Genomic DNA, 18,846 nt, shown 5'->3' with positions numbered 1-18,846 from the left:
TACAATGTGCGGCTTAATTAAAGTACCCACACTGTGCCTAGAGACATGAATTAAAGTTCTTCATTATGTTAATAAATTTATTACTTTTAATGATCCTTTTATATTATGGTTAATGCGATTACCATTAATCCTTTTATGTCATTGATTTTCTTGTGTGTTGGTTGTTCTAGATGTATGATACAACTTTTTCCAGTAATAAGCCATTAGGAGCTACAAACTGGGTTTTCATTAGTTTGTAATGTTTCTTTATTGCAGGTTTGCAAGATTAAGGATTTTATTGTCAAAGGTGCAGAAGTCAGCCAATATTCTTGGTCAATGCTATAGCAGTACTGAAGGTTTAAAATGGCTTTTTATAGAATTTAGTGTTCTTAAGAAAAACAAATAAAATATTAACAGCAAATAATTGCCGTAATGTACGAAGATATTGAGGTTAGCATGTAAAAGAAAGGCCCAAATTTGGTCTGTAATTCCCAACATATATAACACTACCGGAATTATTTCCACCTCCTAAACATGTAAGAGATCACAGATAACATAGGAATCCTTCTCCCTTGTGGATTTGGTCAATGATTTGATATGTTGACAGCTCCTGTCAATTGCAGAAGTGTTGGTTCAGTGATCTAAGAGGAAGAATCATTTCTACTCTCCAATATGTTCTTGACTGTTATTGTGCATTTGTTAGGATGTGCACACTGCGCTTTAAAGCTCATTCTAAAGATTACAGTGTTTACATTTTTGAGCTCATTTGAGATGAAAAATAGATTTGAACATCCTAAACTTCCTGTTTGCTTGTTGATTGGTAAATCACAGTCAGAAATTATTTTTTGTCCACCTTTCTCTATTGTTGCTGAAGAATGGGACAATCCTCTGACAAAATTTGTTAAACGAAAATATTTCCATTGATGGTGGCCCCAGGACTTCCCAAGTGAGCCTTAAAATGATACACATGGGCAACCTTTTTCAATATTTAAGTGAGAAACCTATGCTGATTCTCTGTCTCCATATAATTTGTAGGCAGCAGTAAAATGTCTCTTTGGGGAATATTCATGACCATGATCATAGAAACATAGTAAAAAGAAACATGAGTAGGCTGCCTTTCAATATGACTATGGTTAATCATCCAACTCAGTATCCTGTTCCTGTTTTCCCATGTATATTTTGATGCCTCTAGCCCTTAGAACTTTACCGAACTCATTCTAGAATATATTCAATGTTTTAACATCAACCACATTTGTTGGCTGAGAATTCCACAGGTTTACAGGTTACACAGATAAACAAATTCTCTTCATCTCAGTCCTAAATAGCCTACATGTGACCCCCAGCTCTAGACTCCTTGATCTTTAGGAACATCCTTTCTGCATTTATCCTGTCTAGTCCTGTTAGAATTGTATCATTTACCATGAGCTTCACCCTTCATTTTTCTGAACTCCAGTGAATATAATCCTTGATAATCCAGTCTCTCTTCATATATCAGTCCTTCTATCCCAGGAATACCCTCTCTACAGCCAGAACAGCCTTCCTCAGATAAGGAGACCAAAACTGAACACAATACTCCAGATAGGGTGTCACCAAGGCCCTGTACAATTGCAGTAAGACATCCCTGCTCCCGTATTTGAAACCTCTCGCTATGAAGGTCAGCGTACTATTTGTCTTCTTCACTGCCTGCTGCACCTGCCTGCTTACTTTCAGCAACTGCTGCACAAGGACACCCAACTCTCATATCACCTCCCCCTTTACCAATACTAACACCATTCACATAATAATCTATCTTCCCGTTCTTACTATAAAAGCGGATAACCTCACATCTGCCCACATTATACTTCACCTGTCATGCGTATCTTTCTACACCCTGTCTCAGGATGTTTTTCCATGCCTTAGCTGAAGGGATATTAGGGTATTTTACCTATTATGGGCTGAAGTTTGCCAGTTTTTGGCAAAATGTTTATTAACAGCCATAAATATCCCCAACTTATTCTCTGAGCCAATAGATTGTGAATCCCCATGCGCTTGTTGGTCATACACTCTCACATTGATGTCAGAGTCCTTGTCACTTGTGAAAACTCCGCTGCCCACAATTTCCTACCTTCTCCTACACTTTGAGAATCCACCCTTCTAAGTTGATATCCCCTTTCACCATAGCCATTTCCTGAACAAACCAGTCAGTAAATCCAACGCAGGTCTGAGCTTCTTGCTTTATCCTAGATTCCATGTATTGGTCCCTGGTAACCCTCCTGACCAAACACCCAGGAATGGTCCATTCCCTCTCAGACTGACTTGGATGGCAGGTCCTAACTAAGAATGGTCAAACATCAGAATGAAGTCTCCATACAGGCCCAAAGTTGTACATGTAATCCCTGAACTGGTTGCATTTGACAGGTAGGATTGACCATGACCAAATTCCTCTCCTGCAAAGATATGGATCCGCAGATTCTGGTAGGACCAAGAGCCTGACTGATTGGGACCAAGCCCTTGATTGGAATTGATCAGCCCATTGAATGAATGTGACGGTACCCTCTGACTGACGGCAGTCACCCATGACATGACTAAAGTCTCATCCCCTTTGCCTTTCAGACATAGTCATTTAGTGGAAGCACATGCAGTGTGTTTCTCAAACAAGCTGCTAGTTTAAGCTGTAGTTATGATGATGACAAAGCATGGTGCCATGCAGTGATATGTCAACCCCTTCAATGTACAGTGCAGAATTTTGGATGTGCTAAAGTTTACCCAGTGAAGGGAAGGGCAAATATTTTGTTTTATCATATGTATGTAAGACATGTAGCTTTTGACCATTACTATACAGCTTTTAAGCATCATTTGAACAATATCATGCCTTACCTAACACATCAGCATTTCCCATGATTTTCTTTCCTGAACCAAACTGATAACTATAACAATTTGAGGTACAAAGCTGTTGGTCAGGAAATTGTTGAACTTATCAAGGGAAATTGTGTTTAGCAATACACAATAGCCTACTCTCTAAACCTACAGAAAGGTCATACAAATGTTGGCCTCTTGTGCCTCTGTCTTGTTTCACGAAGTCAATGAGGGCACAACTAACACAAACCAGGCTTCCATGTGGTGGACCGTGTCTTAAGTGATGCTGCTTTTACAAAAAAGTCACTAGGACAAGTGTATTAGCTCAGGCAAGTCTTCTGTCAAATGGAAAAAAATTCAAATGCATTTGAGCTATCAAAACAGGAGATTGTCATTGAATAAAAAAAACACAGAAATGAACGGTGAAGTTGCAACTTGCAATGGATTTTTCAATTTTGAAATCGAAATTATTGTAGAGATCATTTTCAGTTAACAAAAACCGAAAGAACTCAGCAATTCCATCCTCTATTCCCAATTCCTTCGCCTCCGCCGCATCTGGTCCCAGGATGAGGCATTCCACTCCCGTACATCCCAGATGTCTGTGTTCTTCAACGACCGCAATTTCCCCCCCGCAGTGGTTGAGAACGCCCTCGAACGCGTCTCTCACATTTCCCGCAACACATCCCTCACACCCCGCCCCCGCAATAACCGCCCAAAGAGAATCCCCCTAGTCTTCACATACCACCCCACCGACGTCCGGATACAACGCTTCATCCTCCGACACTTCCACTATCTACGATCCAACCGCACCACCAAAGACATTTTTCCATCCCCACCCTTGTCTACCTTCCGGAGAGACCACTCTCTCGGGGACTCCCTTGTCCGCTCCACACTCCTCTCCAACCCCACCACACCCAGCACCTTCCCCTGCAACCACAGGAAGTGCTACACTTGCCTGCACACCTCTGCCCTCACCCACATCCCAGGCCCCCAAGATGACTTTCCATATCAAGCAGATGTTCACCTGCACATCTGCCAATGTGGTATACTGTATCCACTGTACCCCTTGTGGCCTCCTCTACATTGGAGAAACCAAGTGGAGGCTTGGGGACTGCTTTGCAGAACGTCTCTGCTCGTTTTGCAATAAACAACTGCATCTCTCAGCTCCGGAACATTTTAACTCCCCCCACATTCCTTAGATGACATGTCCATCCTGGGCCTCCTGCAGTGCCATAATGATACCACCCGAAGGTTGCAGGAACAGCAACTCATATTCCACTTGGGAACCCTGCAGCCCAATGGTATCAATGTGGACTTCACAAGGTTCAAAATCTCCCCTTCCCCCACTGCATCCCAAAACCAGCCCAGCTCATCCCCGCCTCCTTACCCTGTTCTTCCTCTCACCTATCCCCTCCTCCCACCTCAAGCCGCACCTCCATTTCCTACCTACTAACCTTATCCCAACTCCTTGACCTGTCCATCCTCCCCGGACTGACCTATCCCCTCCCTACCTCCCCACCCACACTCTCTTCTCCACCTATCTTCTCCTCTATCCATCTTCGGTCCGCCTCCCCCTCTCTCCCTATTTATTTCAGAACCCTCTCCCTATCCCCGTCTCTGATGAAGGATCTAGGCCCGAAATGTCAGCTCTTGTGCTCCTAAGATGCTGCTTGGCCTGCTGTGTTCATCCAGCTTCACACTTTGTTATCAAGAACTCAGCAGGTCTGGCAGCATCTGTGGAGAGCAGACAGTGTTAATGTTTTGAGTCAAATTTGTCTTGGACTTGAAACATTAACCATGTTTTCTTTTCACAGATGCTGCCATGCTTGCCGAATTTCTCCTTAGTTTCAGATTTTCAGCATCTGCAGTTCTTTGTTCTATTTCCAGTTACTATTGTCTGTCTGCTTATCAAAAATGAATAAATGATAACGAATTTTTCAGATTTGTCTTATGTAAAAATATTTACAGATTATGCTCCACACTAACATTGATTCCGACACCTGTCTAATGGTATGAACGCCTCAGTAATTTTTGCTCTCCAGGAAAGATTTCTTTAAAAATAATTAGAACTAACACACTAGTTGTGGCCATAGAAGATGCTGAAGAATCTAAACATGGAAGTTTAACTCCTGGGTTTGATCACTCCCAGTAATCTTGCAAATGACTCATACTTGTTCAACTCATCTAGTATACCACAAAGTGGCACTCCAGTTTCACCAGTGCATTAATTTGAATATATTATTGGTGTTTTACTATTTCTTCTCCCTGGGTTGCTAATTAATTTTGGGAAGAAATTCCAAACAAGCAAAATCCTGACTCTGCAGGAAGCCTGTGGTACTCATCAGAGCTGTTTCGGGATTTGCTTCATACTCACCACCAAGTCATTGTGAGGGGACAGCATTGACCATTATCTATCCAGTGAGAATGTGAGGAGAGGAAGAATGAGGAAGAATTGGACAAAGCATGTTCATAGAGGTGATTATCCATTCCATGTTGGAAAGGATGTATTTTTAGCCCTGCTCAAAGACCTGTACAAATTTAGTGCAAGATTCCTGCATGGTTCTTGATAAGCAAGTGCATATTTCTTGATTGCTTTCCATTGTATTAATATCTGTATATGCACATCCATCAACCATCTTCTGTCACCTTTATCTGGATCCTCTGCCACAGCAGTAGTGTGCAATTTCTTAAAGTGATCTGGCATCTGGGCTATTCTCCTTATCCTGGTTCCCATGCACTTTTTTCCCTTTTACTTCCTCACCTCTACGATCATGCTCCCTCTCAGGAATGAATTAAAAATAACAAGACGATACAGTTATAAGGATATGCCATTTGAAGGTAAACTACCTCACCTTAACAACTGATGACAGATTGATCAACTTCTTCCCGCACTTTAATCATTCTCTTACAGCAATATCCTGTCATTGACATTCTTTGTTACTTGAGCTCACAGCTTCTTCTAAACCAGTTTGGAGGACTCCTGCCACACTGAATATAAAGAATGTTTCTCATTCTCTCCATGTCTTCCAGAGAGACCTTCAGTCTATTGTCTAAATACATTGATGCAGAACCTCTTGCATGTTCATCCATTACTCAAAGTGTCAGGGTCCAGTCTAGACTTCCTTTTGAACATGGCTCTACCAATTCTTGCAGCAGCAATGCACATCCCCTCAGAGATGTAGGCTGCAGCAAGCATTAGCCACGTGCAAATCAGGTCTGTTGCTGAGGTAGCCAACAAACTAAGTCTGAAGTGTTGGTCAAATACATCAATTATTTGAAACAATAAGAAAAATGAATAAGCACAGGTATTTTGTACTTTGATCTTCATCCCATTTTCATTAATTATCAATTTTCTCCACTTTATATCAGAGGTTTAGCAAACCTTATTGTTAAAATTCCCAAGCTGTTTTCAGACCGCTCGTTAGCTTCCCTCCTCTCCCTATTTCAATCATGTCCTTTAGGCCTACTTCCCTCTGTACTGCTTCAACCTTAGTCTTCTGCATATTCAAAGTTCAATTGATTCACCATGTCTTCAGCTGCCTAGAACTAGAATCTGGCATTTCAAATCCTTAAAACCCTCAGCCCTTTTCCATCCTTTAGGAGTAAAATTGTGTCAGAGATAACAGGAACTGCAGATGCTGGAGAATCCGAGTTAACAAAGTGTGGAGCTGGATGAACACAGCAGGCCAAGCAGCATCTTAGGAGCACAAAAGCTGACATTTCAGGCCTAGTCCCTTCATCAGAAAAGCCTAACTCTTTTCTGATGAAGGGTCTAGGGCCGAAACGTCAGCTTTTGTGCTCCTAAGATGCTGCTTGGCCTGCTGTGTTCATCCAGCTCCACACTTTATTATTCATCCTTTAAGATCCTTCTTTTTAAAAAAAATCCAGGTTTTTGGAACAATATTCGTTACCTTACACGGTGTCAGATTTAATTTTGATAATTCTCTTGTGATTTACTTTGGAACACCGAATTAAATTACTGGAGCTCTGTAAATCTAAGTTGTTGTTAAAGGCACTTTATAAATACATGTCGAATTGGCCTTATTTCAGGTGGATATCACTGCTACCAAAATCTATATGTTGATTGTGTTTCTGTGCTGTGTGAATGCATGAGTTTGCTGCCCTAAACTTCTTTACTGTGTAACCAAATTTTGTATGAAAACCAGGCGCAACAAAACTAACTGCACTCTGAAGGTGGTTGGTTACACACGATGAAGAAGAAAACGGCTGGCCAGTAAGTGTTAGTGCATTTTCTGCTTCACTAACAGCAAGTTTAAGTTATTGATTTTGTGATGACTTTCAGTTGTTGATACTTTTAATACTTGTGCAGTGAATTGAATCAATTCTTTCTTTATTTTTGCTCACACCACTATTAACTGCCTGAGGGTGTTTTCCCACATTAAAGATGCTATATAAATGCAAGTCTTTGTGACTGTTTTAGTTTATTTGGTTGAATATTTGAACAAGTCAGCACAATTAAACTAGCCAGCTATTTGAGATAATTGTGTTTTTTGCCTCAGGACATGCAGTACTTTAGAGGTGTGACATTTTGAAGCGCGAGAACCTCAAGAGATTTAATGCACAGTAACACATTCCTTTGAGACGTCAGCTATAAAGATTGTGTAAAGGTAGCAGCAAAAACAATGGGAAATGAAAATATTTATTTTGCAGTGGTTGCCTTACATCTGTAAAGTTAAAAGAAATTCTAATGGGAGGAGAAAGTCCTGGAAGAATATAAATATTTAGACCACTGTAAAATTGATCCATTTAAATGAGCATTTCAAGGCAAACTTGTTTTCTGAAGTCAAGCTAGATGTGATGTTAAGGAAACTTGGTATTTGAATTTATTTCTCAAGAATATGGGAAATGTTGATGCTAATGATGGTTTAACTGCTTTGGCTACCACTGGAGACTAAACATAACAGGTTCTATTCTCTCCTCAGGAATTATTAACAGGGTATATTGGGTCCCGCGTCACAACAGCGACCCAACATCCTTTCAAAGCATTTGATCCTTTTACAAATAAACAGTATTCTGCACAGCCCTCGGGTTTGGTGAGACTTGAGAGCTATGTTTTTTTTATTTTTGAATTGCCATAAATGAAAGAGAAATTGAAAGAAAGAATTACATTTTCAGGGTTATTTCATGGCCACAGATTATCCCCAAGAGCTCTAAAACACTGAAATACTTCTGCTTATTGCAAGAATATGGAATTAACAGCAAGGAAACAATATATTAACGCTGGTTGACTGAGAACTTGTTATCTTGTCTATAGTGCACATATTTTAATCAATTCTACTGCACACATATATGAGAAGAAATATTAAAATAAGAAGTATTACTTCTTCTTAAAGGGAAAATATTGCAAGGGCTCTATAAAAAGGTATTCCCACTCTACATAGAATTTGATGAGACTTTGTTTAGATGCTGGTGGGTATGTCGTAAATGTATTATTTAATTTGGTCAGTCAGACGGTAAGTAAAAGACTGAAGGTCTCATATGCCGTAGACTGGAGCTGTTTGGGAGTTTAAAAAGAAAGATAACAGCAGGTTTGAAAAAATAGTGTTCATACTTATTTATAAGAGATTAAAACAGCAATAGACTGTACAGAGATTTTGATACAAGACTTTTCTAGATTATCTAAGAAGAAACTGTTTCCCCTAGCAACAAGGGTTTTTAATAACCAGAAAACAGACATAAGAAAATTGGCAAACAAACCAAGGGGAAGATGGGAGAGTTTATTCTGCACATTTGAGTAGCTATCTCCCTGGACTTACTGCCCGGATTGTGGTACCAGGAGATTTAACAGTAGCTTTCAAAAGGAATTACATATATATTTGAAAGGGAAAGAGAATGCTGGGCTATGGAGATTGAGCAGGGGCTTGGGATGAATTTGATAACTATACTAAACAGTTAGGACACAATGCACCTATGCCAATGGGCCAGTTCTACATGGTAGGGATTCTATGATTCTATGAAATTGGCCAACAGCGATGTCATGCTCACTGGTCTATAGTTCCCTGGTTTGTCCTTACCATCTTTCTTTGATAGTGGCACCACATTAGCCGACCTCCAGTCTTCCAGCACCTCACCTGTGGCTATCAATGGTATAAATATCTCAACAAGTGGCCCAGGAACATACTGTCTCTGGACTCTCATTTTTGAAGGTTTCCCATTTTCCAACCATCCCTTTACCTACAAACATTTACTCCCCAATCAAATTTGAAAATTCTTGCCTAATACTGTCAAAATTGGCCTTCCTCTAATTCAGAATTTTAACTTTTAGATCCAGTCCACCTTTTTTCCACCAGTATTTTAAAACTAATAGAATTATGGTCGGATTGTGGAAAGAATTTCTGAAGCTATTCAAAGATATAACCGATTTGGAACTGTAATATCACCTTAATCTGCAAGGAGATGCTAAATTTATCTGCTTGAACACTCCAAGGAAAAGTCCTTATCCTTCAATGGAGAAAGGAAAATCTCAATTGGACAACATGATTGAAAAATGGGGTCAATATGACCAATGTCAGAACCAACACTCAGACAATGAAGGCCATCAGTTTAACTGGAACAAAGTAACCATATAGCCCAAACCAAACATAGACATGGACAGGAATTCCTAGAGGCATGGTTCTCAATCCATAATGCAATCACCAAACATACAGAACTGGACCCCATATACAAACACATACAGAACAAAACTATAAATGACACAACTCACCCCAACGGACAGGACAGTATAAATTCCAAATGAGTAGAACAGCATTGCTTCATCAGAGGCCCCATTGGTGATCTTACCTGTCATGGTGAAGTCTAGAGTCAATGTTGAGGACTCCTAGAGCAATACCCTCCCAACTGTCTCCAACTGTGCTGCCCCGTCTGCTGGGTCATTGCTGCTGGTGGGTCAAGACTTATCCAGGGATGGTGATGGTGATGTCTGCGACGTTGTTTGTAAGGTATGATTCTGTGAGTATGACTATGTCAGGCTGTTGATAACTAGTCTGTGAGACAGCTCTCCCACTTTTGGCACTAACCCCCAGATGTTAGTGAAGAGTACTTTGCATTGTTGACAGGGCTGTTTCTGCCATTGTCTTTTCCGATGCCTAGTTGTTCAGGCCAGTTTCATTTCTTTGAGTCTTTGCAGCAATTGGTACTTCTGAGTGACTTGCTAGGCCATTTCAGAAAGCAACTGAGTGTCAGCTACATTGCTGTGGGTATAGAATCATATGTTGGCCAGATGAGGTAAGTATGGCAGATTTCCTCCCTTGAAGGGCATTAATGAACCATTTGGGTTTTTCTGACAATTGGCAATTATTTTTCACGGTGGTCAGTAGATTCTTAATTCCAGACTTTTCTTCTCAGTTCTAATTCCACCATCTGCCATGGTAGGATTTGAACCTGGGTCCCCAGAATATCAGCTGGGTTGCTGGATTAATAGTCTAATGATAATACCACTAGGCCATCACCTCCCCCGCACAAAGCCGTGTTGATTATCGCTAATAAGCCCTTGCCTTTCCAAATACATGTAAATTCTGCTCCTCAGGATTTCCTCCAACAACTTGTCCGCCACTGATGTCAGCCTTACCGGTCTATACTTCCCTAACTTTTCCTTAGCACCTTTCTTAAATCGTAGCACCATGTTAGCCAACCTCCAGTATCCCGGCACCTCACCTGTAGCAAATGATACAAATATCTCAGCAAGGGGCCCAGCAATCACTTCACTAGATTTCCACAGAGTTCTGGGTTACACCTGATCAGGTCCTGGGGACTTATCCACCTTTATGCATTTTAAGATATTAAGCACCTCATCCTCTGTAATATGAGCATTTTTCAAAATGTTGCTGTTTATTTCCACATGTTCTCTATCTTCTATATCCTTCTCCCTGGTAAATACTGATGCAAAATACTTAGTATCTCTGCCATCTCCTGCAGTTCCACACACTGGTACCTTGCTGATCTTTAAGGGGCCCTATTGTCTCCCTAGTTACCCTTTTAACCTTAATATATTTGTTGACTCCTTTTGGGTTCTCCTTAACACTGTTTGCCAAAGGTATCTCATCTCTGATTTTTGTCCTCCTGATTTCCTTCTTTTGTGTACTTCTACGGCTCTTATACTCTTCTAGGGATTCACTGACAGACTATACCTGACAGATGATTCCTTCTTTTTCTTAAGCAAAACCTCGATTTCTCTACTTATCTATCATTCCCTATACAATACCAACCTTTTCCTTCACGCTAACAGGAACATACTGTCTCTGGTGTGACAGTAAGAATGACAGCTGCTGGAGTCAGAGATAACACAGTGTGGAGCTGGAGGAATACAGCAGGCCAGGCAACATCGGAAGAGCAGGAAAGCTGATGTTCCGTGTCTGGACCCAGCCCCATTTCTGAAGAAGGGTCATGACCCAAAACATCAGCTTTCCTGCTCCTCTGATGCTGCCTGGCCTGCTGTGTTCACCCAGCTCCATACAATACTGTCTGTGGACTCTTGTTATCTCATTTTTGAATGCTTCCCATTTCCCAGCCATCCCTTTACCTTCAAACATCCACCCTCAATCAATTTTTGAAAGTTCCTGCTGAATACCATCAAATTGGCCCTCCTCTAATTTAGAACTGTAATTTTCAGATCCTGTATATCCTTTTCCATCACGATTTTGAAACTAATAGAATTATGGCCACTGGCCCCAAAGTGTTCCCTTTCTGACACCTCCATCACCTGCCCTGCCTTATTTCCCAACAGTCAGTCAAGTTTTACACCTTCTCTGGCAGGTACATCCACGTGCTGAATCAGAATATTTTCTTGAGCGTGCTAAACAAATTCCGCTCCATCCAAGCCTTTGACACTATGGCAGCTCCCATCTATGTTTGGAAAGTTAAAATCCCCTGCCATAATCACCCTATTATTCATAGAATTCATTCATTCATAGAATTCCTACAGCGTGGAAACTGGCCCTTCAGCCCAACAAGTCCACACTGACTCTCAGAACATCCCACCCAGACCCATCCCACAATAACCTACCTAATCTACAAATCCCTGAACACTATGGGCAATTTAGCATGGCCAATCCACCTAGCCTGCACATCTTTGGACTGTGGGAGGAAACCAGAGCACCCGGAGGAAACCCACGCAAACACAGGGAGAATGTGCAAACTCCACACAGACAGTTGCCTGAGGGTAGAATTGAACCCGGGTCCTTGGTGCTGTGAGGCAGCAGTGTTAACCACTGAGCTACTGTGCCACGCCTATTCTTACAGATAACTGAGATCTCCTTACAAATTTGTTTGCCAATTTCCCACTGACTATTGGGGGTTCTATAGTACTGCAAATAAGGTGATCATCCCTTTATCATTTCTTGGTTCCACCCAAAGAACTTCCTTGGACATATTCCCAGGAATATCTTCCCTAAGTACACCTTTAATGTCATCTTTAATCAAGAACACCTCTCCTACTCCTCTCTTGCCCCCCTTTCCACCCATCCCATAGCATCCATACCTTGGAACATTAAGCTGCCAGTCCTGTCCGTCCCTGAGCCATGTTACTGTACTTGCCATGATATCCCAGTCCCATGTCCCCAGCTGTGCCTTGAGTTCATCTGTCTTGCCTGTTTGGCCTCTTGCATTGAAGTAAATGCAATTTAATTTATCAGTCCTATCTTATTGTCTGCCTTATTCCTGCCTGTCCTGACTGCTTGATGTGCCCATTTTCCCAACTGCACCAGTCTCAGAATGATCTCTTTCCTAACCATCTCCCGAGCTACAAATCTTTGCAAAAACCTTAAAAAAAGATTGGTGCTGGGCCCACTGCTTTTTGTCATTTATATAAATGATTTGGATGTGAACATAGAAGGTTTGGTGAGTAAGTTGCAGATGACGCCAAAAGTGGACAGCAAAGAAGGTTACCTCAGAGTACAAAAGGACCTTAATATGATGGGCCGATGGGCCAATGGGTTAGGGAGTGGTGGATGGAGTTTAATTTAAATAAATGTGAGGTGTTGTATTTTGGATAGGCAAATCAGGGCAGGACATACACACTTAATGGTAAGGTCCTACATATTGTAGCCAAACAGACACCTTGGACTGCAGGTTCATAGTTCCGTGAAAATTGAATCGCAGATAAATGGATACTGAAAAAGGGTCAGCAGGTCTGGCAGCATCTGTGAAGGCAAAAAACAGAATTAACTTTTCGGGCCCGGTGACCCTTCCTCAGAAACACCGGACCCGAAATGTTAACTCTGATTTTTCTTCACAGATGCTGCCAGATCTGCTGAGCTTTTCCAGCAACTTCCATTTTGTTTCCTGGTTTACAGCATCAGCAGTTCTTTTTTTTATATAGTGAAAGTGGCATTTGATACACTTGCCCTCATCGGTCAGTGTGTTGAGTATAGGAGTTGGAAGATCATGTTGTGACTGTATAGGATATTGGTAAGGCTGCTGTCGGAATACTGAGTTCTGGTGTCCCTACTGCAGGAAGGATGTTGTCAAACTTGAACAGGTTGCCAGGATTGGAGGGTTTGAGTTAAGGGGAGAAGCTGAATAGGCTGGGGCTACTTTCCCTGGAGAGTCAGAGCCTGAGGGGTGACCTTATAGAGGTTTATAAAATCATGAGAGGCATTGATAGGGTAAATGTCCAAAGTCTTTCCCCTGGGGTGAGGGAGTACAAAACCACAGGGCATAGGTTTACGGTGGGAGGAGAAAGATTTGAAAGGGACCTCAGAGGCAACTTTTTCACACAGAGTGATGTATGTCTAGAATGATATGCCAGAGGAAGTGATGGGGGCTGATACAAGAACAACATTTAAAAGGTGTCTGGATGGCTATATAAATAGGGATATGGGCCAAGTGCTGGGACTGGATTAATTTATGGTATCTGGTCAGCACGGACGAGTTAAACCAAAGGGTTTGTTTCCATGCTGTACAATTTTGCGGCTCTATGATCACAGTTGTTACATCAAATAAAAGAAAAAGAAAAGAAAAATTCCAAAATGAGAAAGCAACTACTTGGTTAAATTAATTTTTAAGTCCTCTTGATCAATTCACAACCTGTAGGTCAGAGATTCCAAGGTTGACGTCATGTCAGGATGACAAATGAACTCATTAACTGGATCCTTATGAGAACATGTTGTATTCCTAAATAGCAGCAGCAAGATCAGCTCAGAATTGTGGTACAAATCTAGCATAGGGAGACTGAGAACTGTTTTTGCAAAGTTAATGGTAGAAATGTGCAAATCAGACAGTGACTTATAGTAATTTATGACTTACAGCAAATCTCTTCTATATTATACATTCTGGGGACTTATTTAGTTGTTTATTCATGAGATGCAAGCATTGCTGATAATGCCAGTATTTATTGCCTATTCTCAATTACTCACGAAAATGTGTTTTGAACGACTGCAGTCTCACTGGTGAAGATAGTTCCACAATATTTCTGGGAAAGTTGTTCCAGGATTTTGCTTGAGTGATAGTGAAGGAACAGCGAAACATACTTCCAAGTCAGGATGATGTCTGATTTGGAGAGAAGCTTGTTTATTGGGAGTTCCCCAGGTACTGTTACCTTTGCAACACTGACTATTTAGCAGGGCTAGGGTGAGAGATTATTAAAGAAAACCTCCCCTTGGTGAATTGCTACACTGAATGTTGTAGATGGTACACAGTGCACAAATTAGCCACTAATTGTAAAAGTACTGAATATTTAAGGCTGTTTATCAAGCAGGCTTGCTTTATCCTGAATGATGCCATGATTCTAGCCTGTTGTTAATGTTGTATTCATTTGGGTAAGTAATATTGCTGAATTTTTAAGAATTTATTCTTTCATGGGTGTGGGCATTGCATTTATCACCCATCCCATGACCCTTGAGAAGATGCTGCCGAGTTATCTTCTCAGATCGTTGTAGTCCAAATGGTTTAGGTAAATCTACACTACTCTGCTCTGCTCTACTCCTTTCTCGAGAAGGAGTTCCAGGGTTTTGACATAGTGACAGTGAAGGCAATGCAGTTCCAAGTCAGGATGGTGTGTAGTTTGAAGGAGAACTTGGAGGTGGTGGTGTTCCTATGTAAGTGCCCATTGCTGGGGCTAAATGTGGGGGCCACACCTGGGCTATTGGTTTAGGATGTTGAATGGCATTATACTGGCAGTGACCAATTAACAAGCTACTGCAGAAGCTGCCATCCAATTGATGTGGCCCCCAACTCCACCTTATACCCCACTCTCAAAGAACTCTCAGCCCCTTCAGAGCTAGAAGGTCAGTAGCCTAAACAACATAGTCCTGTTGAAAGACCATAGTAATATGATAACTCAGTGTGGACCTGGATGAACACAGCAGGCCAGGCAGCATCAGGAGCAGGAAAGCTGACGTTTCAGGTTGGGACCTTTCTTCAGAAATGGGCCCATTTTTGAAGAAGGGTCCTGACCCAAAATGTCAGCCTTCCTGCTTCTCTGATGCTGCCTGGTCTGCTGTATTCCTCCAGCTCCACACTGTGTTACCTGTGACTCCAGCGTTGGCAGTTCTTACTATCTCTGTTGAAAAACCTGTAGGTTTGTGTCCACTCAGGCAAGCCTTGGTGGGTGGATGTCTGGGTTTCCTTCAAGTAGCAGCATCATGGTCATAAGAATGGCCATTGCCACAGGAGTTCTTTCTCTGGGCAATGGAGAGGCCTTTAACGCAGGCTTTTCATGAATTCCCTGGGAAAACTCCCAACATAGGTAAAATGGTGCAGGCAGTAAGTGGCCTTTAACTGGGCTCTTACGTGGCGTAACTGGCTGCATGATTGGTGACCATTCCATATAGATTACTGTCACTGGTAATATACCATAATGGAAGTCAAATGTTAGATTACCCTCTCGACACCATCCTCTTGCCATATTACCAGTGCTCTCAGCTACATGGCATTAGGCTGGGAGACAAGTAAATTTAGCCCATGGGTCTGGAGTCAATGCTAATAGATCCCAGGTCCTCACTCTCCCCTGGGTGCAACCGTTGGTTGGTCTGTCCTGAAGGTTCAAGGTAGACAGTTTGTGATGAGACTTTTGTCTTATCAGAATTTGATGCCAAGTTCACTGCACGGATGATCCTTCTTTTATTCTTATAATGTTGCTGGTGATTTGAATTGAGTGGCTTGTTAGGCCATTTCAGATGACAGTGAAGAGTGCATCCCATTGCTTTGAGTTTGGATACTAGCCAGGCCAACTAATGAAAGTAGATTCACTTCCTTCACGGAAAACAGTGAATCAGATTGTTTATATGACGATCTGGCACTTTCAAGGTCAGCATTACAGACACTAGCCATTAATGGGCCATTAATGATTCAGATCTTGTTTAATTAACTGAATTTAGACTCATCAGCTCCCATTGTTAGAATTGAATTCATTTGTCTAAACCATTGGATTAATAGCTTCATAGCACACTTAATATGCTATTGCTGTCATAGAGATTAATACTGGTGGCTGCAATGAATTCACTATTATTTTTCGATAAGTATCTTGGCCATTTATTTAGATGTCTTTGCCCAGCAATGTTAGACTGGATTAGTAACAATTTAAATTGAACTATAATTCAATTTCAATGTGTAATTACTGAACTGGAAAATACAGGTAAACACCATTGTTTTGAGTAGTTAGTTATTCGTGGTCTACCTCAACAACTCATTAAGATCATAAAATCTAGGAGCAGATGTAGGTCATTCAGTCCATCAAGCTGCTGTACCATTCAATAAGATCATTGTTTGTTGTGAGCACCCTCAACTCCATTTTCCTGCCTCTTCCCCATGATTTCCTTAATGATTAAAAATCTATTTTCTCAGCCTCGAATGTATTTAACGACCCCCACCCTCAACTACCCTCTACAATACATAATTCCACAGATCAGGAAAAATTTCCTCTTCATCTCTGTCTAAAAATGTGTAACTCTTTATTCAGAAATTATGCCCTCTGGTTATAGACTCTTCCACAAGGGGAAAAAACGTTTCCACATTGACTCTGAGATAACGAGGTGTGGAGCTGGATGAACACAGCAGACCAAGCAGCATCAGAGGAGCAGGAAAGCTGATGTTTCGAGTCTAGGCCCTTCTTCAGAAGAAGGGTCTAGACCCGAAGCATCAGCTTTCCTGTTTCACTGATGCTGCTTGGCCTGCTGTGTTCATCCAGGTCTACACCTTGTTATCTCAGATTCTCCAGCATCAGCAGTCCCTACTATCTCCACATTTACTCTGTCAAGTCCCCTAAGAATCTCATATGTTTCAACAAGTCTTCTCTCGTTCTCCTATATTCCAATTCGTACAAATATGGTGTTCAATCTTCTGAACCATTCCTCATAAAATAGTCCCTCTATACTGGTATCAACCTAGTGAACATTCTCTGGACTGCCCCTAATGCCAGCATATCTTTCCTTAGTTAAGGAGCCCAAAACTGCTGACCGTATTCAAGCTGTGGTTTGACTATTCCTGGCATAGTTTTAGCAAAATCTCCCTGCTTTTATACTCCATTGCCTTTGAAATAAAGGCTAACATTTCACTTCTGTTATCTGCTGAACTTCTACAGCAGATTTTTGTGATTCATGGTTGAGGAGTCCCAAATCCCCCCATTCTATAGCTCTATTTTTCGTGCCAAGGTTGATAACGTTATGTGAGGTTGTTGACTTGCTTGCCAAACCATCTCAGCAAGCAAGTGAACAACATCAACCACAACCCAAGCTATGGATCTTCACCAAAACTTGATGACATTACATTTCCCTATACCTTAGCCCATACTCCAAGTTTTTATCCATTCACTTAACCTGTCTATATCCCTCCGCAGACTCTGCGTCATCCTCACCACTTGCCTTCTCATCTATTTTTGTGTCATCCACAAAGTTGGCTAGAGAAAATTCACTAATTTCATGCAAGTCATGAATGTATGTTATAAATAATTATGGCCCCAGCACTGAACCCCATGACGCACTGATAGTCGCAGGTCACCATCCTGAAAATGCCTACGCTCCCACCCAGTTCTCTGCCTCCTATTAGTTAGCCAATCCTCTAAATATGCTAATATACTCCTTCTAACACCATGAGTTCTTATTTTATTAAGTAGCCCAATGTGTGGTACCTTATCAAATACCTTCTGAAAATATATTGTTTCCCTTCATCTATTCTGCTTGTTACCTCATCAAAGAATTTGTCAGGTGTAATATCTGCTTCATGACGCCATGCTGATTCTACTTGGTCGTATTATGTATTCCAAAATACTCTGCAGTGACATCTTTATGATAGACTCTAATATTTTCCTAATAACAGACATTGAGCTAATTGGCCTTTAATTAGCTGTTTTTTGCCTCCATCCCTTTCTTCGTAAAGGTGCTACTTTGGCACAAAATCAGAAATTGCTGGAGAAATTCAGCAGACCTGGCAGAATCTGTGGAGAGAAAGTAGACTTAATGTTTCAGGTTCAGTGATCTTTCCAGAACTTCTAGATGCTGAGTGCTGTGTGTTTCTCCAGCAATTTCTAAATGGTTTTAGATTTCCAGCATCTGCAGTTTTGTTTTTGTGTGAAATTGGCAGCTTTGCAATTCTCTTGAACTTTTCCAAAATATAAGGATTCCTGGAATTTGTGCATCCACTATCTTGGTTTCTAATTCCTTTAATATCCCAGGATGCACCCACTGGATCCAGGGAAGTTATAGTTTTTCTCCTATTAGTATCTCTAGCATTTGTTCTTTAGTGTTCATAAGCGTAAGTGGTTCCAAAAAATTGAAATGCAGCAGTTTATTCAGTAATAAATAACTCTATTGTTGTGTTTAAGATAGATGAAAGATGATTGTAAATTTTAGTAGTGTTACAAGGCAAGCTTAAGTAAGTATGCTGTATACATCTCAACTAAATTTTCTTTTCATTTATGTAATTTGATCCAAATCATTCATTTACATCATCACTAAAAATTAAAGCTATTTCGCACCAACAGTTTCACCAGAAGCATGAGCAGAGCAAAGGTTTTCTCTTTCTTGAAGTCATAATATAAGGATTACTTCGGCTATTGATTCCACTAAATTTAAATCAAGG

Source organism: Stegostoma tigrinum, chromosome 3 (genome assembly GCF_030684315.1).
Source record: "Stegostoma tigrinum isolate sSteTig4 chromosome 3, sSteTig4.hap1, whole genome shotgun sequence".
NCBI classification, from domain to species: Eukaryota; Metazoa; Chordata; class Chondrichthyes; order Orectolobiformes; family Stegostomatidae; genus Stegostoma; species Stegostoma tigrinum.
This window is presented reverse-complemented; position numbering follows the sequence as displayed.